Source organism: Rattus norvegicus, chromosome X (assembly GCF_036323735.1).
Source record: "Rattus norvegicus strain BN/NHsdMcwi chromosome X, GRCr8, whole genome shotgun sequence".
In the NCBI taxonomy this organism is placed as follows: Eukaryota; Metazoa; Chordata; class Mammalia; order Rodentia; family Muridae; genus Rattus; species Rattus norvegicus.
Window position 1 is genome coordinate 115,834,620 of NC_086039.1, and position 25,047 is coordinate 115,859,666.

At 38.3% G+C, this 25,047-nt stretch overlaps 1 protein-coding gene across 4 annotated transcripts in view; it reads right to left on the reverse strand.

The window, feature by feature from the left end:
• Il13ra2 (interleukin 13 receptor subunit alpha 2) overlaps positions 1 to 25,047 on the reverse strand; it is a 71,461-nt gene that overhangs the window by 20,000 nt on the left and 26,414 nt on the right. For 2 of the 4 annotated variants that reach the window (XM_006257427.4, NM_133538.2), the window contains 3 exons: positions 6,991 to 7,154; positions 6,757 to 6,836; positions 5,002 to 5,122 (listed from right to left, as the gene is read on the reverse strand). The gene's annotated coding sequence lies outside the window, so the exon portion shown is untranslated. Of the gene's footprint in view, positions 1 to 2,447; positions 2,543 to 5,001; positions 5,123 to 6,756; positions 6,837 to 6,990; positions 7,155 to 25,047 lie in introns of those variants that run through there. The other 2 variants (XM_039099436.2, XM_063279768.1) reach the window with 2 other exon arrangements.

Consider the following 25,047-nt stretch of genomic DNA (forward strand, 5'->3'; position numbering starts at 1 on the left):
GCTTAAGCTACTGGGCTTAGAAATGAGTTATGTTTCTACCTGGGATTTCATGTTGTTAAAATCAGATTCTGAACATGCAAGGAAGATAAAAATAATAAATTGCTCTATAGAAATGAAAGAGGCTTACTTACAAGGATCTTGCTACTGTCAAAACTTCAAATTAAATTTCTTCTATTTATATATCTGGCTCCCCCACAAATGAAGTTTTTATATGCAAGTGTTGATAAGTAGGCACTCATAATTAATCTCCAGGTTTGAATACCCTTGCTGATCAATTATCTGTCTTTGTCAATATTTAAGAATAATTTTTGTGCTTGTTGAGCTTCCTATAGTTTATAAGTAGCTTATTGAATCACTTTAGCCAATAGATTTGTAGACTCAATGTTGTAAAAAAGTAAAAACAAAGTGATGTGACTGGTTCAAGGCCCCAGAGATGACAAATCTACAGAAAAGAAATGAGGAAAGAAGGAAGAAACTAAATAATATCCAAAGCCATTTGCTCTTGACCTTCTCCCGAGGCTGCAACCCTTTAATACAGATCCAAATGCTGTGGTGACCCCAACCATGAAATTATTTTCGTTGCTACTTCAGAACTGTAATTTCACTACTGCTCTGAATCCTAAGGTAAATATCTGTGTTTTCTAATAGTCGTGGGCAACATCTGGGAAATGGCCATATGACCTCTAGATTGAGATCCATTGTTCTAATTTAATAAGATATAGTGTGGTGCTTTTGTTGATAAAAGAAAATATCAGTTTTCTATGCTGGCAAAAATAGTTTGAACTGTCTAAAACTACCATCTATTTTTCTTCATCATATTTACTTACAAAAAAATGACTAAGTTGCTGAAACAAATAATTATTTACAATAAACTGACTAATAGAATTTGACATTGTCAATAAGTAGCTTGTTTATTTAAAATACTTTAGGATAAAGAAGAATTAGAGTTACAAAATTTTATACGTTCTATTCACATTTTAAAGCATTTAAAATTATAAGCCAAAAACAGGTCTTGGGAAGAAGAAAATACTAGTATGAGAAAAGGAAGAGAGAGGAGCAAGGGAGAGGAAGGGAGAAGGAGAGAGAGAACTGTGATTCCTTGATTAATTGTGTTCTGTAGATGAAATGAGAAAGCAATTTGGTTTACTTGAGAAGATGTTGACGTTAGAAAAACAAAATAGATACTGTAGTTTAGTTGTCCCTTACCAGGGGTAAATTTCTGTACCAGAAACATCATATGGATTACCATACTTAAATCTCTCAAGTATGGATAGGTGATTTTATTACCCCAATATTACAAATGAGCCGTTTGAAGTTTAGAAAAAAGTACATTCCTGAACGTCAAGCAGGCTATAGAAGCAAAGATGCTGATCTAATTCTTAAGCCCATGCAGGCACCTTTTAAACATAAAACAATCTTCCAACTAGTCTAGAGACAGTCAGGTGTCTCCCAGTCAAGTTATCCCTAGGATATTGTTCCCAGTTTCATCAGGTGATCCTTCTTCAGCGTTTCTAGTCATGGTTTTAGGATGTGACTCAAGAGCACCACATTGCTGAATAACTAATCTTTCAAGGACAGCATCCAACAGTGTAAACTATTCATAGCTTCTGGAGTATGGCCATGACTCGGCATCAGAATCAGAGCGTCTGGAAGTTGCCAGGTCTTGAGACCTAACAGCAGGCTGAGATTGATTCATGCCTCACTAATACTGCAATCAGCCCCTGAACAAGTGGTGAGTCAAACATAGTTTTGATAATAACATGTAAATAACATGCCCTACATAGATAAGCGCATAAGGATTTGTGAATATGATTTCACACAAATTAAAATAAAGAACTTTAGACAAATCTATCAAGGTTGCCATCAATCAAATCATGTAAATAATCTTATATCAAACATAACACATAAGGAATGTACATATATATATATGTTGAATAGTTAAGGTTATTGTATATAAATTAAATATAGACAGGATTGTTATTTTAACATCATTAAAATGCATTACTATATTTACATCCATGCAAATATTGCATGCTGATATAAATGTTTACTAATATTTACAGAATATGTTGAACAAATCTTATCCAATCATTTATTTCTCCTTTAGATGGCCTCTGCTATGGTAATTGAGTTCATCCAGCAAGCAAATATCCTGAACTCTTATAAAAGCTACAGAATTTGCCTTTGACATTCCCTTGTAAGCTCTACATTGCAAGCATATATTTGCAATCCCCCCACACACTGCAGAATCTGTGCTCTGTTAACACAATTCAAAGCTTGTCATGAATTTGGCTAAATCGGATCTTTATGATTTTATAATCCCGACCAACAAGCCCAAAAGACACTTTTAATAGCAACCCACTAAAAATTATGGCTTCACATTTTTTCATAAGGCATCAATTAGAAAGTAATTATTAAAATCAATAAATGGTTAATTTTAAATATACCTTTTAACAGAAGAGCAAAGCACTGTCTTGAGAGAAATCACTGTTCACGGTGTAACAAGCAATCTTTCTTTCTCTCTCTCTCTCTTTCTCTTTCTATCTTTCCCTCCTCCTTTCCTCCCCCTCCTCCTTCTCCTCCTCCACACTCCTCAGATGCTTTCAAAGACTGGATTGTAAATAGTGTGTCCTGTACCCAAAACATTCACATCATGAAACGACTTCAAAGGCAAGGAACAGGCTGTGGTCCAGCCCCTTAATACTCATTGCAAACACAATGCATAATGTGCAACAGTGACTTTTAGAATCCTTGCAAATTATTCTGTCAGTTTGTTCTTCCATCTCTAAAAGATACAGACTGGAAGATCCTGGAACTGGTATTTACTATCTCATAACACATTGCATCATATTATATCTTCAGTTATAGAAGCAAGTGTGAACAAATACAAATAAGTACTTGCATCGCACATTTATAATATGGAAATTAATTTAGGAACCTATTATCTGCCACATAGTGCTATAAGTACTGGAGATAAAACAGTGAGCAATAAAAAGTATTTACCTTCATTTCTTGTGTTGGAAGCAGATGGTGAACTCATCAAATAATTATAAATTGTGCAAAGAAAAGCTAAACAGAATATCACGAATGAAAGCGATGGTGGCTCAGTTTTGATAGAATGATGAGGGAATGCCTTTCAGAGAAAGTGACACTAAGATTCTCATTGAGGGAATTAACAAGGGTAAGATACACGGAAAGAATTTTCCAGGGAGAAAAAAATTGCACAATCTTAAGCCCTATAGCAGTAATAAGCTTAGTAGTTCCAGGAATAGCAAGGCCAGTGAGGCAGAGAAAAGGAAATACTGGTTCGGGTACTGTGTTTTGATTTGAGGTGTGTGTGTGTGTGTGTGTGTGTGTGTGTGTGTGTGTGTGTGTGTGTGTGTGTTTGTCATTTTGCATTTACAAATAAGGTCCATGCAGCTGGAGCTGGGCTTAAACTTGCTATATAGTGGAAGCTAACCTTGAACTTGTGATCCTCCTGTTTCCACTCCCAAGTGTTGGAACCAGAGCTGTTTACCATCACCCCAGGTTTAGGAACAGAAAAGGTTAGAAGATATTTCCATCTATTTACCATGGCAGGGTTGTCACATAGTAAATGTATCATTTATTTGTAGCAAAATATGACAGCTGTGGGCATATTTATTTATGTATCAGTATAGCGTGTATATGTCCGTGGTTATACATGCGTGGTTATGCACGGATATGTAGAGAAGAGAAGTTGGCATCATTTATCTTCCTCAGTCACTCTCTATTGTACTCTTTGAGACAGGATCTCCCACTGGACCTGGATTTGGATCTTGGCATTTGTCTAACAAAAGCTATGGATCTTCCTCTATCTGCTTTCTCAATGCTGGGATTAAAGACCCATGCCCACATGCCAAACCCTTTACATGGATGCTGGGCATCTGAATTCGAGTCTTCTTGCATGTGCAGCAAGCATTTCAGTGATTGAACTGCATTCTTTGTCTAATAAAGTATATTTTAAAAGGCAATCCTACCAAAGGAAGTGAGAGAAACAATGACTTGGGGGAAAACAGTAATTGGGGCAGGTTGCCAGCAATGGCAACGCAGGAATAATTCACTGGTGGACTGGGTGTTGAGTTTCAAAGAAAAATGCCTCAATTTTGGCTTTGGCATCAGATAATTATTTCTGGGGCCTGAGACTGATGATTAAGAGTTCACTTTGCGGGGTTGGGAATTTAGCTCAGAGTTAAAGCCCTTGCCTAGGGAGCGCAAGGCCCTGGGTTCAGTCCCCAGCTCCGAAAAAAAAAAAAAAAAAGAGTTCACTTTGCAATCATTGCCTTTAATGTGCCTAATGAATAGCCAAAAGTGAGCAGTGGAAGGGGGCAGTTAGATACTTGACTTTAGAGAGTAAAGAAAAGCCATTGCTAAAGGTGAAATTCTGAGAGCCACAAGAACACTGAAAGTATTCAGGCACAATGTAAGTTACTTATAAAATACTGTAGACATGTTCACACAGCCAACACCATACAAATAAATTCATCTCTGTTCATTCAAACATGTAGGCATTTCTATCTTCCAGTAACCAACCAATTCTGCAACAGACACTATCTGGAAATCCTCTAATTTATTTCAGAAAGCATACCAGTTTGAGGGCTGGCACAGCTTAACTAAAAATCAGGCCTCCAATAACCTCCTTCTTGAGTTACCCTGATTTTCTATATCTCACAGAACTTAGAAATATATCACTTAAATATCTCCAGTTATTATAAATAGTATTACAGAATATGCAGATAAGTAATTCAGTGGAATGAATGGTACGTGAGACAGGCAACAGGGCTTCTGGTCCTCCTCCAGGCACCTTCACAAACTCAGTTACACAGCAGTATCCTGAACCCAAATATTTGGATTATGAAAGGGTTAGTGCAGAGGCACAATGATTAAATTGTTAGCCATTGATAATCAACTTAACCTTCAAATTCTCCTCCTTCCCCTAGACATGAGACAAGAGTGTCTGTGTTTTGAGGAGATGAGGCTTACCTCTTAGGCAAGCCCAAGTACGAGTTGTGTTGCAAGAAATTAAATCTTCAAACAAAGAAGATCCTTTACATCAAAATGATCATATAAGTCAGAAAGGCAAGCTTTCTCCCGTGTGTGAAATCTAAAACAGAAAAAAATATTTGACATGAAAGAGTAAAGATGATTATTAACTAAATAGAAGGGACTAAAAGGGAGAGGAGGGAGGATAGAAGATTGTAAATACAGGGTGAGTTGCATCAAAGCATGTTATACACATGTGTGTAACATGATGAAATGTACAACTACATACAATTGATACACAGAAACAAAAATTTGAGGACAAATACATAATGCCAAACTATTACAGTCCCATTGAATCACAAGTAATGAGTTCAATCCATCTTCACATTATGACCAAAGACCATGAAAAGGTGCCTCAAATTTTCAGATTTTCAAACTACACAATATCTTTTTTGAGAAGTTAGCTGTCCATTACAGGAGTTTTATATAGGATGAGATCTCTTATTTATACTCTTTTTAAAATATAGACATAGGAAGTCTTGTAGGAAGGCCTACTCCCATCTTGCCATTCCTTACATTGTTGTTATGCATGCTTAGTAACAGGGTAGTTACATTTTAGAGATGCAGGTCAGGATAATTTAATTTTATATGTCAAAGAGAACTATGAGAAATATAAGCATTCATCTGAGGAAATTGGAATCTTCTTCAACTTTGGGTTGGATTGATGATGTCTCAGTGGGTAAATTGCTTGCCATGTAAGTATGAGGACCCCAAATCAAATCAGCAGAACCCATGTTAAAAATGGCATTGGTGTTCCCTAATTCTAGTGTTCCTGCAAAAAGACAGACAGAAAAATCCCTGGATGTTCCTGGGCTAGCTAGCCTGACTGCTGTATTGGCTGATCTCAAATAAGGTAGAAGACAAAGCATCAAAATCATTTTTGTCCTCTGACATCTATCTGTGTACCATGGCAAATGTGCATTTACATGTACACTTTCACATGAGTGCACACATATCATTCATAAACATATATTATGAACACTCATGTATTTACACTTATGTACACATATAGACATTCAAACACACACAAATGACCAATGTTTAGCTTCACCAATGATTACCAATTGTTTTCCATTTGTTAAAATCCTTTTGTGAAGCTATTTTTAGCTTATTGTATTTCTAATTAGTGTTATTTTTGAAAAACTGGGGCCAAAATCATAACTCAGTGAGTAAAGTTAGTTGCTGCCAAATACAATGACCAGAGTTCAATTAGTCAGAATTCATATAGAGGAACAAATGAAATTATTACCAAAAGTTGCCCTGTGACCCCTATAAAAATATGGTACTTATGGTCACACATAATACCTAGACATACACAAAATACAGATAGATAGATAGATAGATAGATAGATAGATAGATAGATAGATAGATAGATAGATAGATAGAGACAGACAGAAAGAAAGAAAGAAGAAAGAAAGAAAGAAGAAGGAAGGAAGGAAGGAAAGAAAGAAAGAAAGAAAGAAAGAAAGAAAGAAAGAAAGAAAGAAAGAAAAAAAACAAACCGAGTGAAGGAATGAAACAGCACTTAGGAGTGTTTGCTGTATAATCGTAAGGGCTGGAGTGTGGCTCACAGCACCTGTGATACGAACTAAACATCCTTCAGTATAATCTCATAGCAACTTAAATTCACCCAGAAATGTGTTCACAGGGACATAGAAAGAGAAATAAACAAGGGAATAAGTAAATAAACCTACCACATCTCCAGAAAATTGAACATCTCTAGTTTCTGGAAGCACTCTGAAGTTTCATTTGTTGCCTTCTGTGTATGATTTCTCTAGAAAGTAATGAGAAGCAATTTTAACTATATTTTAACAGAAATCCTTTTAAAAACTGTTTGCTGATTTAAATATAATTAAAGGTCTGAAATAGTGAGGCACCCGAAATAAATTCTGAATTAAAGATATAAAATAAGAACAAAGAGAGAGTACCTTTGTTCTATGAGACTGTTTATATATCCTTTTCCTTTTCCTTTTCTTTTGTTATCTTGAAAACTGTCAGGGATAAAACAATGTAGCAGAACACAGTCCCAAAGAGTTCTAGTATGTGCTTTCCTCTAGACAGGATTGTGCTTATTCTGCTTTAGCCTGGAAGCCTGTTTGGAATGCAAAACATGGAGAGTAGTACAACTTCAGTTCCTCAAAGGTAGCTTCTTCCTCCTGCCCCTTGATCTCCAGGTTCACTCCTCTTGCTTTCTTCTTTCTGATCCCCCCTTTCTCTTCTATCTTTCCCTCATTTTCTACTAAGTGTATAAAGCAGACACTTGTCATCAGTCACTCTATTATTAGTTCCTTGCCTTGAGTTTTTCCATTTAGGGTGTGGATGGCAAGGTCAAATGACTTGACACCTTGTTTAGAAAAGTTAGATGCTATGAACAATCAGATTCACTTGAACTTAGCGCATATATATATATATATATATATATATATATATATATATATCAGAAAGAGAAACAGTAGGAAGACAATCTCCAGATGTTATACACACCAAATAAATAAAACACATCAATTATGACAGGAGATACACAGGTCCAGTTTCAAAAGAAAACACTGTAGAGTGAACCATAGCACACCAACCAATCCCTTTGCCATGGGTCACTCAATCAATGTAATTGAGATACACTATGTCTAGGAGATTGCCAAGAGACAAATTCTCAACTAGGTTCAAATTCAGCTCAGCATATTGCAGCCTCGATCAATACAGTTTACTTCCAGTGTATTTGGACCCTAATCTAATATCTGTGGTAAATTCATTAATTTGTTACTGGCTATCTGTATTGACTCTTTGCAATGACTCTTTCATTTGCTTTGTTACTCGAATAGTTTCTTTAACCTCCATTAAAATTTGTTATCTACAATAACAAGTAAAATGAAATAAAAATTTGCATTTTTGGTTGTCATGAATGCACATGAAACCAGGAGTATTCAAATGAGAAAAGCTCATGAAATCAACGTGCCTTGTGAATCTACTCGCGTTCGTTGAGATCGGACATTGTGTAAAGACACTGACCTAACTTTGTTGCTAGAATGTACTCAAAAATTATATGTTTCCTTTTTCCACCACTGAAAGCCAATATATGCTTGGATAAGTTATTGTTATTTTCCAGAAAGTAAGGATGCTTTTCAATTTTTAAAATTTTGGTTTGGGGTTTCTAACTATGTCCAGAGATGACCCTGAGATAAAACTATCTGTACACAGGTCCCATAGGTAGAGAGCTAGATTCTCAGAACTGGAGACAATCCTGAGAGCATAGGAAAGACAACCCCTTTTGTTCACATTCCTACTGCAAGAGGAAGCTGCATGGAACCCTGAGGAAACAGGAGGCTAAGAGCACTATGGGAGAAGATACTTTCACTTTCCTACTGCACACAGAGCTGAACCTGTGACACAGCTCTCTGTACTCAGTTCCTGCTGGGAGAAAGCTAGTCTCCAGGAAGGGTGACAAACAGGCTTACAAAAGGGTCAAACGAATGTCAGAAAGAGCAAGACCAGATAACACCAGAGATAAACAGATGGTGAAAGGCAAGTATAAGAACCTACGAAACAGAAACCAAGGCCACTTGGGATCATCAGAACCCAGGTCCACCACCACAGCAAACACTGGATGACCCACAACCCTGGAAAAGCAAGATTTGGATTTAATATCACATCTCCTGTTGATGATAGATGATTTTAAGAAGGACATAAGTAATTCCCTTAAAGAAATACAGACAACACAGGTAAACAGATAGAAGTCCTTAAAGAGAAAACACAAAAATCCGTTAAATAACTACAGGAAAATACAACCAAATGGGTGAAGGAATTGAACAAAACTGTACAGGATAATAAAATGGAAATAGAAACAATAAGGAAAATACAAAAGGAAACAAACCTGGAGATAGAAAATCTAGGGAAGAGATCAGGAGTCATAGACACAAGCATCACCAACAGAATACAAGAGATAGAAGTGAGAATCTCAGGGGCAGAAAAAACCATAAAAAGCATAGACACAACTGTCAAAGATAATGTAAAACACAAAAAGCAACTAGCCCAAAATATCCAGTAAATCCAGGATACAATGAAAAGATCAAACCTAGAATAATCAGTATAGAAGAGAGCAAAGAATTACACCTTAAAGGGCCAGTAAATATCTTCAACAAAATAATAGAAGAAAATTTCCCTAACCTAAAGAAAGAGGTGCCAATAAACATACAAGAAGCCTACAAAAATCCAAATAGATTGGACCAGAAAAGAAATTCCTCCCATCACATAACATTCAAAACACCAAATGCACAAAACAAAGGAAGAATATTAAAAGCAGTAAGGCAAAAGGTCAAGTAACATATAAAAGCTGATCTAACAGAATTACACCAGACTTCTCAACAGGGACTATGAAAGTCAGAAGAACCTGGGCAGATGTCACACAGACACTAAGAGAACTCAAATGTCAGCCCAGGCTTTTATATCCAGCAAAACTCTCAATTAACATAGATGGTGAAATCAAGATATTCCATGACAAAACCAAATTTATACAATATCTTTCCACAAACCCAACCCTAGAATGGATAATGATAGAAAACTACAAGGCAAGGAAAGAAAGAAATCCAAAGAAAAAGCAAGAATGTAATCTAATGTCAACTAACCCAGAAGAAGATAGCTACACAAAAATAATTACATCTCTAACAACAAAAGTAACAGGAAACAACAATCATTTGTCCCTAATATCTCTCAATATCAATGGAGTCAATTCCCTAATGAAAAGACATAGACTAACAGATTAGATGTGTAAAGAGGACCCAGCATTTTGCTGCATACAGGAAACATACTTCAGTGACAAAGACAAGCACTACCTCAGAGTGAAAGGCTGGAAGAAAATTTTCCATGAAAATGGTCCCAAGAAACAAGCTGGAGTAGCCATTCTAATATTTAATAAAATGAACACTCAACCAAAAGTTATCAAAAAGGATAAGGAAGGACACATCATATTCATCAAAGGAAAAATCCACCAAGATGAACTCTCAATCCTGAATATCAACGCTCTAAATGAAAGGGCACCTACTTTCATAAAAGAAACCTAGCTAAAGCTCAAAGCACACATTGTACCTCGCACAATAATATTTGGAGACTTCAACACCACTCTCTCATCAATGGACAGATTACGGAAACCAAAACTAAGCACAGACACAGAGAAACTATCAGAAGTTATGAACCAAATGGATTTAACAGATACCTATAGAATATTTCATCCTAAAACAAAAGAATATACCTTCTCCTGAGCAACTCATTGTACATACTCCAAAATTGACCATATAAATGGTCACAAAACAGGCCTCAAAATGTACAAGACAATTGAAATAATACCACGCATCTTATCAGATCACCACAGACTAAGGTTGGTCTTCAATAACAGTAAAAATGACAGAAAGCTGGCAAACACTTGGAAGCTGAACACTGCTCTACTAAATGATAACCTGGTCAAGGAAGAAATAAAGAAATTAAAGACATTTTAGAATTTAATGAAAATGAAGACACAACATACCCAAACTTATGGGATACAATGAAAGCAGTGCTAAAAGGAAAACACATAGCTCTGAGTGACTCCAAAAAGAAACTGGAGAGAGGATACATTGTCAGCTTGACAGCACACTTATAAGCACTAGAACACAAAAAGCAAATACACCAAAGAAGAGTAGAAAGCAGGAAATAATCAAACTCAGAGCTGAAATCAAACAATTAGAAACAAAAAAACTATACAAGAATCAACAAAATCAAGAGCTGGTTCTTTGAGAAAATTAGCAAGATAAACCCTTAGGCAGACTAACCAGAGGGCACAGAGGGAATATCGAAATTTAAAAAAATCAGAAATATAAAGAGAGACATGACAACAGAATATGAAGAAATTCAAAAAATTATCAGATCCTACTACAAAAGCCTATATTCAACAAAACTGGAAAATCTGGATGAAATAAACAGTTTTCTAGAAAGATTCTAGGTACCAAAGTTAAATCAAGAAAAGATATACCAACTAAACTGTCCCATAACTCCTAAAGAAATAGAGGCATTCTTTATAAGTCTCCCAACCAAAAAAAGTCCAAGACGAGATGGGTTTAGTACAGATTTCTTTCAGAGCTTCATAGAAGACCTCATACCAATACTGTCCAAACTATTCCCCAAAATAGAAACAGAAGGAACAGTACCCAATTCTTTCTAAGCAGCCCAATTACACTTATACCTAAACCACACAAAGACCCAACAAAATGCAAAAATACTCAATAAAATTCTCACGAAACGATTTCAAGAACACATTGAAACGATTGTCCACCATAATCAAGTAGGTTCCATTTTCCATGCAGGGATGATTCAATATAGGGAAATTTATCAATGTAAACCACTATATTAAAAAAATTTTAAAAAAACCCATATGATCATTTCATTAGATACTGAAGAAACATTTAACAAAATTCAACACCCCTTCATGATAAAAGTCCTGGAAAGAATAGGAATTCAAGGCCCATACCTAAACATAGTAAAAGCCATATACAGCAAACCAGTAGCAAACATTAAACTAAATGGACAGAAACTTGAAGCAATCCCACTAAAATCCGGGACTAGACAAGACTGTCCACTCTCTCCCTACCTATTCAATATAGTACTCGAAGTCCTAGCCAGAGCAATCAGACAACAAAAGGAGGTCAAAGGGATACAAATTGGAAAGGAAGAAGTCAAAATATCACTGTTTGCAAATGATGAGATAGTATATTTAAGTGGCCCCAAAAGTTCCACCAGAGAACTACTAAAGCTGATAAACTACTTCAGCAAAGTGGCTGGGTATAAAATTAACTCAAACAAATCACTAGCCTTCCTCTACTCAAAGGATAAACAGGCTGAGAAAGAAATAAGGGAAATGATACCCTTCACAATAGTCAAAAATAATATAAAATACCTTGGTGTGACTCTAACCAAGCAAGTGAAAGGTCTGTATGAGAAGAACTTCAAGTCTCTGAAGAAAAATTTGAATAACATTTCAGAACCTGGAAGGATCTCCCATCCTCATGGATTGGCAGGATTAATATTGTAAAATTGTCCATCTTGCCAAAAGCAATCTACAGATTCAATGCAATCCCCATCAAAATACCAATCCAATTCTTCAAATAGTTAGACAGAACAATTTGCAAATTCATCTGGAATAACAAAAAACCCAGGATAGCTAAAACTATCTTCAACAATAAAAGGACTTCAGGGGGAATCACTATCCCTGAACTCAAGCAGTATTACAGAACAATAGTGATAAAAACTGCATGGTATTGGTACAGAGACAGGCTGGTAGATCAATGGAATAGAATTGAAGACCCAGAAATGAACTCACACACCTATGGTCAATTGATCTTTGACAAAGGATCTAAAACTACGCAGTGGGAAAAAGACAGCATTTTCAACAAATTGGGCTGGTTCAACAGGCAGTGAGCATGTAGAAGAAGGCAAATTGATCCATTCTTATCACCCTGTATACCGCTCAAGTTCAAGGAGATCAAGGACCTCCACATAAAACCAGATAAACTCAAACTAATAAAAAATAATGTGGGGAAGATCCTTGAACACATGGGACTGGGGAAAACTTCCTGAATCGAACACCAAAGGCTTATGCTTTAAGATTAAATGGGACCTCATAAAATTGCAAAGTTTCTGTTAGGCAAAGGACACTTTCATTAGGACAAAACTGCAAGCAACAGATAGAGAAAATATATTTACCAATCCTACACCCAATAGAGGGCTAATATCCAATATATACAAAGAACCTAAGAAGTTAAACTACAGAGAACCAAATAGCCCTATTAAAAATAGGGTAGAGAGCTAAACAAAGAACTGTCAACTAAAGAAAACTGAATGGCTGAGAAGCACTTAAAGACATGCTCAACATTCTTAGTCGTCAGGGAAATGCAAACCAAAACAACCCTGAGATTCCATCTCACACCAATCAGACAGTCCAAGATCAAATCTCATGTGACAACAGATGCTGGCAATGATGTTGAGAAAGAGGAATACCCCTCCATTATTGGTAGGATTGCAAGCTTGTACAACCACTCTGGAAATCAGTCTGGATATTCCTCAGAAAATTTAAAACAGTACTACCTGAAGAGCCAGCTATACCTCTCCTAGGCATATACCCAAAGATGTTCCAACATACAACAAGGACACATGCTTCACTATGTTCATAGCAGCCTTATTTAAAACAGCCAGAAGCTGGAAAGAACCCAGATGTCTCTTAACAGAGGAATGTATACAGAAAATGTTGTACATATACACAATAGAGGACTACTCAGCTATTAAAAACAATGACTTCATGAAATTCATAGGCAAATGGATGGCACTAGAAAACCTCATTTTGAGTGAGGTAACCCAATCACAAAACAAACAAACAAACAAACATCGTGCATGGTATGCACTCACTGAAGAGTGGATATTAGCCCAAAAGCTTGACTTACCCAAGATAAAATCCACAGACCTCATGAAGCTCAAGAAGGACAACCAAATTGCGGATGCTTCAGTTCTTCTTAAAAGGGCGAACAAAAATATCCATAGGAGGAAATAAGGAGAAAATTCTGGAGCAGAGACTGAAGGAAAGGCCATCCAGAGACTGCCTCATCTCGGGATCCAGCCCATATACATACAGCCACCAAACCCAGACAATATTGCTGATGCCAAGAAGTGCATGCTGATAGGAGCCTGATATAGCTGTCTCCTGAGAAGCTCTGCCAGAGCATGACAAATACAGAGGAGAATGCTAGCAGCAAACCATTGAACTGAGAATGGGTTCCCAATTGGAGGAGTTAGAGAAAGGACTGAAGGAGCTGAAGGGGCTTGCAACCCCATAAGAACAGCAATACCAACCAACCAGAACTCCTAGGGACTAAACCACTACCCAAAGAGTACACATGAACAGACCCATGGCTTCAGTTGCATATGTAGCAGAGGATGGCCTTGTTGGGCACCAATGGGAGGAGAAGCCCTTGGTCCTGACAAGGCTGAACCGCCCCCCCCCCCGCCCCATTGTAGAGGAATGTCAGGGCAGGGAGGCAGGAAGAGGTCAGTGGTTGGGTGGGGGAACACCCTCATAGAAGCAGAGGGAAGGGGGATGGGATAGGGTATTTCCAGAGGGGAACTTGAGAAAGGGGATAACATTTTAAATGTAAATAAGTAATAAAAGGTCTAATAAAAAAAGATTGAAAAAAATTTCAGTAAATCTCAAAAAAAAAAAAAATTGGTCTGACCAGGTTTTACCTTTTTCAGTCAGGCATTAAGTCCTCAAACTTGCTATGCAGCACACAGCAGCCATTACTTTGCTACAACCTACTCCATCCTGGCTTCAGACACATGATCCTGCAGCCTCTGGTAGCAGACTACTAAGATTACAGAACTGAACCTCCATGCCCAGTGCAATGTTCCTTTTCCATGTAGTTTTCATTAATCCCTTGGCTTCCGAAGAATCGTCTCCATATACAAATTGAAGACTAAAGCTCTATTTCAAGGAGTTTTCTCTTTCAGAGTTATTTTTTACTCATTTGTACAAAGAGCTTCCTCATTTCTCAGCAGCCTGAATACCATCATGGCAATGAATTCAGTGATGTAAAAGTACTGGTGTTTTGCGTGCACCCTCCCCTAACTTAAGGTCTCTAAATGCTTCTCTTAGTCCTAGGGGATAGGTGTGTATGCCTCACGTATTACTGCTTTTGACAGCTGTTTTGAACCTAGGCCTGAAACTTTCCCAAATGTCATGGGAGCTTTCTTAACAAAATCAACCCAAAAGGTTTTGTTTGTATAATCTATCCTTAAATTCACCTTTGCTTACTATACTACTGCTGACACACATGGGCATCGATCCAAACCGTCATTCCTCAGTCATTTCCCCAACTTCCTTTTTGTACTCAATGCTGAAGACAGTTAGAGCGTAATATTGACTGTCCTGAGTGCTATTTGATGGAGCCGAGGAAGAGAAACTATTATTTTGAAGTGTGGTATTCCTTTGTTACCAGTCATATTTAAGGTGGTGATGCCATCAGCTTCAGACATTGAGGAAACAAAGTTTCAGCTGGCACATAACCGGGCAAAAAGAAGCCCCAGATTTTAGAATGGTATTTCAAAGTGTCCTTTCAGATCCATGAACCATGTTACTAAAGTTCTTGGCTAGAAGATGCAAATGGCGGGCTTACCTCTTATCTTTGAATTTGGCCTTTAAAGAGAATATACCTTTCCTGCCCTTCTCATCTTTTTTTCATCCCACTACAGAATGGTCTTGGTACAGAGCTTCCTTTGATCAAGCAGATGAGTGGAACACCTCAAGCATGATAGAACAACTAGTCCAGTGAGGCCCAAGACAGTTGTTGACCTCTGACAATGAAACTATGAACTCTCCGTGCAACTCTTTCCCCACTAACCCTAGGCTATGAAATCAAAGCAAAATTTTGTACTTCAACTGAACCTGTAATTTAAAAGTCGAATTAGATGTCAACTTGGCAATGTGTATAAAAATGTTTGAAAGTTTACATTGATGTATTTATCCTCAAATATCCAAGTAATCTAAGAAGAAATCATATACACAGTGCTACCATGTGTGTTCGATATAACCTTAGTGCCTGAACCTTGCCAAGCATTTTTGCAAAGAGCCTCATCTAATCAGGCTGTACAGCATGTCTCTCGGTTAAAGGTCTCATACATACTATATATACATCAGGCATACAGAACCATCAACCTTAGTTTCCACCATACAACTACAACATCTGAAAGTGACAAAACACATTATGACAATATTCCAATGCTCCAGTGTTACTCTTTGTGGTTTTTTAAGAGGCTTTTAAAGTCCTTGAGTTTGTAAACAAGAGGAAATACATATTGAAGGAGCTTCTCTGGCTTGCTGGAGGTTCTGTTATTATGATGATATGCACATAGCCTTAATCCTGTGTGGCATCCACATGACCCGGCGATTTCAGCTTATCCAATGTAGTTTGCGTATTACCACAATGTCCCAAGTTCATTTCCTCTTGGTGAAGCAATGCTCTTTCTATCAATGGTATACACTATTCTTCCTGCAAAATTGCTAGATGAAGAAAAACAGCTCATTCCATAGCTACAGTTTAATCAATGCTAGATAACCAAAGTCAAACTGTCTTTGGAGAGAGAATTACTTATAAGGCTGCGCCTGTTCCATCAGGAGATCACCTCAGCTTAGTTGAAAAGATCCACCATAATTCAGTCTGCGGACTGTTTGTGTTTCCTTTTACAAGGGACTTGGAGCATCATTGAATCCTAATCTAAGTGTCTGCACATGTATCCCAGCCACCTTTTATGTGATATTGTTATAAATCAAGGGGTACAGGAAAGAAGCCTGTGAAAGACTAGATGATTGGGTTTCCATCTATTTTCCTATAGGGATGTGATGATCTGTGCTGTTTGAGGACTATCCAGTTTTGGGGCTACCAGTATCCAGTCAATAAACCTTCACTTATGATCTGTAAGTAAGTTGGATAAACTCATGGGTTCCCTAGAAAACATTTTGGTGGAATCATATGTTGGTTTGTCATTGTAACTTTGGGAGGAGTGGATAGACATTGGTCTCAACCCTTGTAGTTGAATTACACCTGCAGAGAGTATGGCTTATCTTATTTGACTGAGTAGCTAATAAGTTTTTTCTAATGAATGGTGCCTCCTACCCCTCCAAACCACTGCACACCTCAGATGAATGTGGGATGCTGACTCTTCAGGACATCCTGAGCACTCCTCATTCTCTTGAAACTTTGTATAGAAAGACAATGAGGCACCTAAGCAGAGCTACTAGCACAAGCTTGCCTTCTCCCAATATACTTCCATCCCAGCATGTGTTTTTCAGTATTGTCAGTCACCATTTTTCAGCTTGGAGAAACTTTCAGTTCACACACCTATATTTCCTTTCCCAATTCATGAGCCAGATTTTGCCTTATTTCTATCTTTATATTATTCAGACAGCCTTACCTCCCTGTAAACTCAGGTGCCCCTTTGTTTGATCATAACATAAAAATGTGGAGGCCTGCTCTTTTTGGGAAGAGGAAACAGAGGGGGCATGGATCTGAGGAAGAGGGGAGGTTGGGAGGAGCTGGAAGGAGTGGAGGAAGGGAAAACTGTGGTCCGGTGTATTTGATGAAGAATCTACTCTCATTAAAATAAAATAAAATATATTACATCCCTATGTAAATCTGACTTGTATTTTCTCTGGACTTGCTCCTGAGCAGGTAATAATTGTTGGTTAAAGGACCTTCACAGTAAGTTAGGTCCAAGACATAGCATTCAAGGTTAAACTAGCCCACTCTAGTATTCATAAACTTACTACCTGTATATTCTCTTACATACATGTATTTTCTTTCACCCCTTATATACCCTTGATTTTTACATTGAAAGGAAAATGGAGGGTGGAGGAGATGACTCAGTAAAGTGCCTGCTGTGGGAGCATGTAGATCTGAGTCTGGATCTCCAGCACATGTAAAAGATGGACATAGTCGCAAATCAAAACAACCCTGAGATTTCACCTCACACCAGTGAGAATGGCTAAGATCAAAAACTCAGGTGACAGCAAATGCTGGAGAGGATGTGGAGAAAGAGGAACACTCCTCCATTGTTGGTGGGATTGCAGACTGGTACAACCATTCTGGAAATCAGTCTGGAGGTTCCTCAGAAAATTGGACATTGAATTGCCTGAGGATCCAGCTATACCTCTCTTGGGCATATACCCAAAAGATGCCCCAACATATAAAAAAGACACATGCTCCACTATGTTCATAGCAGCCTTATTTATAATAGCCAGAAGCTGGAAAGAACCCAGATCCCCTTCAACAGAGGAATGGATACAGAAAATGTGGTACATCTACACAATGGAATATTACTCAGCTATCAAAAACAATGCCTTTATGAAATTCATAGGCAAATGGTTGGAACTGGAAAATATCAGCCTGAGTGAGGTAACCCAATCACAGAAAAACACACATGGTATGCACTCATTGATAAGTGGCTATTAGCCCAAATGCTTGAATTACCCTAGATGCATAGAACACATGAAACTCAAGACGGATGATCAAAATGTGAATGCTTCATTCCCCTTTTTTTAAAAGTGGAACAAGAATACCCTTGGGAGGGAATAGAGAGGCAAAGATTAAAACAGAGAAAGAAGGAACACCCATTCAGAGCCTGCCCCACATGTGGCCCATACATATACAGCCACCTAATTAGACAAGATGGATGAAGCAAAGAAGTGCAGGCCGACAGGAGCCGGATGTAGATCTCTCCTGAGAGACACAGCCAGAATACAGCAAATACAGAGGCGAATGCCAGCAGCAAACCACTGAACTGAGAACAGGACTCCCGTTGAAGGAATCAGAGAAAGAACTGGAAGAGCGTGAAGGGGCTCGAGACCCCATATGAACAACAATGCCAAGCAACCAGAGTTTCCAGGGACTAAGCCACTACCCAATGACTATACATAGACTGACCCTGGGCTCCAACCTCATAGGTAGCAATGAATAGCCTAGTAAGAGCACCAGTGGAAGGGGAAGCCCTGGGTCCTGCTAAGACTGAACCCCCAGTGAATGTGATTGTTGGGGGGAGGGCGGCAATGGGGGGGAGGATGGGGAGGGGAACACCCATAAATAAGGGGAGGGGGAGGGATTAGGGGGATGTTGGCCCAGAAACCGGGAAAAGGAATAACAATGGAAATGTAAATCAGAAATACTCAAGTTAATAAAACAAACAAACAAACAAAAAGATGGACATAGTCATGGAAGTAAATGAGAGAGAGCAAAGAGCTAGGCAGATACCCAAATGATGGAACTAGAGAACTTCAACCTGAGTAAGGTAACCCAATGACAAAAAAAAAAACAACACACATGTGTATGTACTCACTGATAAGAGGATATTAGCCCAAAAGCTCGACTTACCCAAGATACAATATACAGACCACATGAAGCTCAAGAAGGAAGACCAAAGTGTGGATGCTTCTGTCCTTCGTAAAATGGAGAACAAAACACTCAAAGGAGGAAATACAGGGACAAAGAGAGTGGAGCAGGGAATGAAGGAAAGACCATCCAGAGACTACCACACCTGGGGATCCAGCCCACGTACAGTCACCAAACCCAGGAAATATTGCTGATTCCAGGAAGTGTATGCTGACAGGAACCTGATCTAGCTGTCTCCTGAGAGGCTCTGCCAGAGTCTGACAAACACAGAGGCGGAGGCTCGCAGCCAACCATTGAACTGAGAACAGGAACACTGTTGGAGGAGTTAAAGAAAGGACTGAAGGAGTTAAAGGGGCTGCAACTCCATAGGAAGAATAATAGTATCAACCAACCAGACCCCAGAGCACCGAGGGACTAAACGACCCACCAAAACGTACACATGGAGGGACCCATGGGTCCAGCTGCATATGAAGCAGATGATGGCCTTAATTGACATCAATGGGAGGGGAAGCCCTTGTTCCTGTGAAGGCTAGATTCCCCAGTGTAAGGGGATTGCCAGAGTATAGAGGTGGGATTGGGTGGGTGTGAGGGGGAGCATCTTAGAAGCAGGGGGAGGGGAGGTGCCATGGGGGGGGAGAGGATAACATTTTAAATGTAAATACAAAAAGTATCCAATTAATAAAAAGATTAATACCTTTTTACTATGTCTCTGAATTTACTCTATGCCTCATGTCATCTCTTTACGCATTGTAAGAAAGTATACACAGTTGGTTTGAAAATCTCAATTGAGTTATGTAACTTCCAACCTAAGAAATATCCATAATTCCTGTCTTATTTTAGCATTCAAGAATAAGAATGAGAATTCTTGGTTTTGTACTCAAGGCTCTAAACATCACAGGACCTGGCTGGTTCTTCATCTGCTTCATAGGAACCAGTGTACTTGTGTTCTATGCTCACACTATAAGTACTATATATGGTATTTTTTGTTTTCCCAAAGATTCTTTGGCAAGTCATCAGACTTCCAATGTAAGACAAAGTTGCCAATGAATTATTACATCTTTGATACTTACACATTATCAGTTACAGAAGTATTTTTCTCAGTAAGTTTTTTTTTGTCAGTTGTAAGAATAGCAGACTTCCTGAGTGAACTAACCCAATCACAGAAAGACATACATGGTATGCACTCATTGATAAGTGGCTATTAGCCCAAATGCTTGAATTACCCTAGATCCCTAGAACAAACGAAACTCAAGACGGATGATCAAAATGTGAATGCTTCACTCCTTCTTTAAATGAGGAAAAAGAATACCCTTGGCAGGGAAGGGAGAGGCAAAGATTAAAACAGAGACTGAAGGAACACCCATTCAGAGCCTGTCCCACATTTGGCCCATACATATACAGCCACCCAATTGGACTAGATGGATGAAGCAAAGAAGTGCAGACCGACAGGAGCCGGATGTAGATCGCTCCTGAGAGACACAGCCAGAATACAGCAAATACAGAGGCGAATGCCAGCAGCAAACCACTGAACTGAGAATAGGTCCCCTATTGAAGGAATCAGAGAAAGAACTGGAAGAGCTTGAAGGGGCTCGAGACCCCAAAAGTACAACAATGCCAAGCAACCAGAGCTTCCAGGGACTAAGCCACTACCTAAAGACTATACATGGACTGACCCTGGACTCTGACCCCATAGGTAGCAATGAATATCCTAGTAAGAGCACCAGTGGAAGGGGAAGCCCTGGGTCCTGCTAAGACTGAACCCCCAGTGAACTAGTCTATGGGGGGAGGGCGGCAATGGTGGGAGGGTTGGGAGGGGAACACCCATAAGGAAGGGGAGGGGGGAGGGGGATGTTTGCCCGGAAACCGGTAAAGGGAATAACACTCGAAATGTATATAAGAAATACTCAAGTTAATAAAAAAAAAAAAAAGAATAGCAGACTTATCAAAGAAAGAAGAGGAAAGGAAAGGACATGATTTCCTACAGCAGGGCTGAACAATTTCTATGGTGATTATCTTAAAACACAAGGACAATCAATACATTTTAATAGTACATATGGATGAGGTCATCTAATTTTCTCTGCCTCAATAAACACGAGTTAGGAGTACTCAAAATGTGAGAGCAATTCATCTTTACTTAACTCTTTAATCTATGATACTTCAATTTCTCAAGCCACCACTCTGCAGGTCAGTTCAAATTCCTTCCACTTACCCTCACCACAATTTCACCAGCATGTAACACATGCTAAAGAGTTTTTAATCTTTTATTTAATCTCCTGTATTCTATCTGTATCACGGCATATTTCCTGCAGTGCCATGATGTTGGCCTTCAGAGTCTCTTGCCTGAGCAATTACTATAACTGCAGATACATATTCTAAGTTGAGATACATCAAGTTCAGACCATTCTCCCTACTGTAGTTGCTGCAATCTTTGAAAAGCTCAACTCTGTACAAACTCTCCTAATGACGTCTCACTGTTTTACTAAACGATTTATAATGAGAACTCTGCATCTGATGTGCTTCTCTAAGCATCTCACTGCGGTGACTTTCTTAATCTGCAGCACATCACTGTGGGAGGCATAGTGATTTAATCCTATTTGACAAACAAATAACTTGAATTACAAATATGCTACATCAGTGCATGGAGTCCCATGAGTTAGCAAGTGATGGAAATGAGATGCAATGTCACCTGGTTCTTTTGTGACAATATGCCTTTAAGCTCTATACTGCTATTGTCTCTCATAAAAGAATACACAGGGTACATGTATATTACATAACAATGACGATTAAAGAAGAGGCTTTGAATTTGAGATGGAATGAGGGACATGGGAGGAGTTTGAGGGGAGAGAGATGTATAAATATGAATTAAATACCTGTGTGTGTAGTTCGGAAAAAAATCCACAATTTTAAAAAGGAACATACAAAACCTCTACGTGGCAATCAATGATTTTTACTCCTAGTTCCAAACTAACAAGTTCAATCTTATCTTCAGTATTGAGGTTTTGAAAAATAGGACCTGTTTTGTCCCTAAGCCTTTGTCCAAGTAGTGTCATAAAGATCAATTGTGGTTTGCCAAATTAGTTGTTAATGGACTACTAATGAATGTAGCTTGTGAATAATTTTTGGGTTGGTGTTAATGATGACATTATGAACACACCTGTGTGCCCTCCATCTGAATGTCGGAATAAGGAAACAATTGTCCCATGGGATTGGAATTTCCCCAGAAATCTCATGTTTGAAAAGGGAAAAGGCTAAAGCCTGGTGCCAGTCAAAGAAGGAACTTATCTCCCAGAAAGATACTTTACATACTTCTGATAATCTAACCTTATCAGTACAGTGACTTTCTTAATCTACAGCACAGCATTGTGGGATACATGGTGATCTAAACACATTTGCCTGAGAATAACTTGAATTACAAACATGCTACATTAGTGTCTTGGAGATTCCTTTAAACTCTGCTGCTATTGTCTCTCAAAAAATAATATAAAATGTACATATATATGCACATAACAATAATGATTAAAGAAGAGGCTTTGAATTTGAGAGGGAATAAGGGTTATGGGAGGTGTTCAGATCATCCTGAGGAGTCAGTCACTAAAGCCAAGATAAGGACCAATCAATAATTGGCAAGAGCACACCATGACCAGAACTGCTGCTTAGTTATACATACCATTTGCCTCTATTTAAAGCTAAACCTACTGTCAGAACCCTAATGACAGCCTTGAGGTGGGACAGGGTTACAGATCTTTTTGTTCCCCTTGCAAATGTAGTCATCAGTGAAGAAATATTTTTCTGTTCTTTATTATTTGTCTCTTTTAATTATTCTATTAAGGGTAGGTGGCTCGTCCAGATTGAAGTATGATCATCTCCTCTCTATTCTGTACTGAATCATAAAGAAATAGAATTCTACAATATTTTTAAAGGAGCTCTTCATTAGTAAAGTGAACAACCTTCTCAAATGTTAAATATGTGAGCTTGGAGATAATGGCTCAGTAGTTGAGAGTACTGACTGCTCTTACAACGAACCCGGGTTTGATTTCCAGTACTTACATGGTACCTAATAATCTGCAACTCCGGGTTTGGGGATCCAGCTCCCTCTTCTGTCACCCATGGACAAGACTTGCAGCCAAAACACTTACACATGTGAAACAAAACTAAATACATCTAAAATAAACCTAAATGTTGGGACAAAGATACAAAGATAAGAGCTTTTGTTTGTTGAATTCTCATTCTCCCATTTCAAGAAGAAAACTAGGGTCATCGTTCTGGACCAAACAGGGTACATGATACTCTATTTCCAGAACCCAAATTGGCAATGCCAAAATCAAAGCTTCACAAGAAAAATACAAGCTTGAATGTAAGTAAGAGAAAAGGTCAAGAAAAAAATAGAATACTAGGAGGGAAGAAAGTGGCATATGCTTAGTTCAATAATTATCCAGATGTCTAGTAAGAGTAAATGGAGACAGAAAAAATGACCACTCACTATTTGATGCCAATGAGTTAGTAAGTCAAGTAAAATCAGATGGCTTTCCTTGAATGTAGTAGACCTTAGACACAAGAAACACAGTTCCAGTAATGACCCAATCTCATAAACATAGAAGAGAACTGGCAGCAGAAAATATAAAACAAACAAGTCTCATATGAAACAAAGAGGTAGATTAGAGAGTATATCAAGAAAATACTGGGAGATTAGTGACAATATTCAAAGGGGACTTACCAGAATTTGAGCATCATCCAAGGCTTAAAATAGTTGTATAACACAGCAGTCACCCCAACAATTTACTAAAATTGTGTATTTTCCTTTCCTGGAAGGATGCTGACTATAAGATAGCTTGATAAACATTTTAAAGTGGCAGTTTCTTTATACTCACATTTGTTTGTGTCCCACAAACTCACACAATGGCTAATTATAAAATAAAATGGAAAATTCCAGGTAAGTAGTAAGTACTTAGAAGCCAAGAGGACAGGTAAGTACTCAATGTAATCTTCGGAGTTGTGGTCCAGTGTGAGGCATTAAAGAGATTGGGATGTGATCTGTCTCACAGATGAGAAGGAAATCTTGACAAGATGAGGACAAATTTGGAGGAGAATGGTGTGGGAGGGAGGGAAAAGGGAGGGACAGAGGGAAGGAAGGAGGGAATTTGCCATAGCCACCAAATAAGATGCAAAGTAGCTGCAAAGGAGCTGGAGACAGTCCAAAAGGATCGTAGATGCTTGTGTCTGATTAGTAAGAATTCATTCTTCAGATCTTAGCTGAGGTTTCACCTACAGAAGCTACAACGGGGCCACTTTGGTTCATGCTTTTGACATCCAGACTATCTTTCCTGTGGTGACTTACTTTAATACTAATATTCACAAGATCGTCTGATTACTATCTACTCCATATCTGATCACTTGCCACTGTATAGATTAACCTTTAGTTTCCAATCTCTGAAATATAAAGAACGGTAATCTCCTTCTCTATGGCTACTTGTTCCACATCTTACAGGTATTGTACTAAGTGACTGCACATATGTTTCACTCAAGAGACTGAATCTCTGAGAGCTCAATCTTCATGTACATGTTCAAGACTAAGGACAATGTGAATTCAATCCAGGCAGTCATCAATCTGAAATCTGAATTCCCTCTTCACTTCTGCACTGTGCCCTCAGGTAGTAGGCAATTAAAAGTTGACACATGAACTCTCCTAAGGTTATATGCTTTTTTACATAAGTTTGTCTTAACTTCCCTACTTATAAATAAATCAAAATGAATACATACTTTACATCCAAATGAATGACCAGAAATAAAATATTTTGCAGAGCTACAATTAAAACCCAATGAAGGTAATATTCACAGCATGCACACGGCCTCTATCTTCTGAGTAATCTTCTGAGTGTCTAGTCATCTACATTCTCACTGGATGTGACACTGTACGTTATCCATCTCTCCAGCAGAGGTTATAGTGTCACTAACAAAATGGAATAAGGGAAAGAGACATATAAATCTGAGCAAGGTCTTTCACCTCTCCACATCTGTATTTTCTTACACAGACAGGAA